This window comes from Seriola lalandi, unplaced genomic scaffold (assembly GCF_002814215.2).
Source record: "Seriola lalandi dorsalis isolate HSWRI2012SDOR001 ecotype SW California unplaced genomic scaffold, Sedor1 jcf7180002054972, whole genome shotgun sequence".
NCBI classification, from domain to species: domain Eukaryota; kingdom Metazoa; phylum Chordata; class Actinopteri; order Carangiformes; family Carangidae; genus Seriola; species Seriola lalandi.
The window spans coordinates 4,962,791-4,963,524 of NW_019525660.1; the positions used below are offsets into that span (position 1 = coordinate 4,962,791).

Consider the following 734-nt stretch of genomic DNA (forward strand, 5'->3'; position numbering starts at 1 on the left):
GTTTTATGTTATTTCATTTAATGTTTTGTGGTCATGGTGGAAGAAGGATGTGCGAGTTTATAAGTAAACTCTAGATTTAAATTATTCTAAAGTTCAGTGGAAAATTCCTCTCTTCTCCAAGTGGAAACACAGGAGAAGATGGGTGGTGCCCATGAAACATGCGCCAGCCCCCAGGGGATAAAACAGTTGTGAACAATTCACACATTGCCAAAAGCCTTTTCTAAGCCAAAAGCCTAAGCCAATTCGAGGCCTAAGCCTAAATCAGGTCAAAAGCCAATGCCGGACAGAAGCCCCGAAAATCTGTTCAGAATCCAGAAACCAGAAGAGAAAGAAAAGTCAGAGAAACCCAGATGACAAGAAGATGCGTGAAGTGAGAAACGATGCAGAAACTAGAAGCTGAGATCTTTGCTCAAAACTCAGATTCCCGGCTCAAAGCCCGACTCTGTAGCCATGTAAACTCTTAGCTCTAAGCTAGTCACCACAAACTCATGGCTCTTCATTTTTGCACTTTTCGCATCTTTTAGTTTTCTTTGCCCCAAGCTACAAGTAACATGATTTTTGTCTATGTAGCACCCACAACAAGTTAACCTGGAGTTGAGGCTAGGGCTAGTGACTACAATGTAGCATCAATGTTGACCCATGATCAGAAGACCAGGCTACGAGCTGGGAGGGAGTAAACAAGAGACCGAGGTTTGCTTAGAAATATATATATATTGTGCATTAACACCAACAAC

The 734-nt window shown here is 42.1% G+C and overlaps 1 protein-coding gene across 1 annotated transcript in view; it reads right to left on the reverse strand.

Moving 5' to 3' along the window:
• smyd5 (SMYD family member 5) overlaps positions 1 to 734 on the reverse strand; it is an 8,945-nt gene that overhangs the window by 5,934 nt on the left and 2,277 nt on the right. The window lies entirely within an intron of this gene.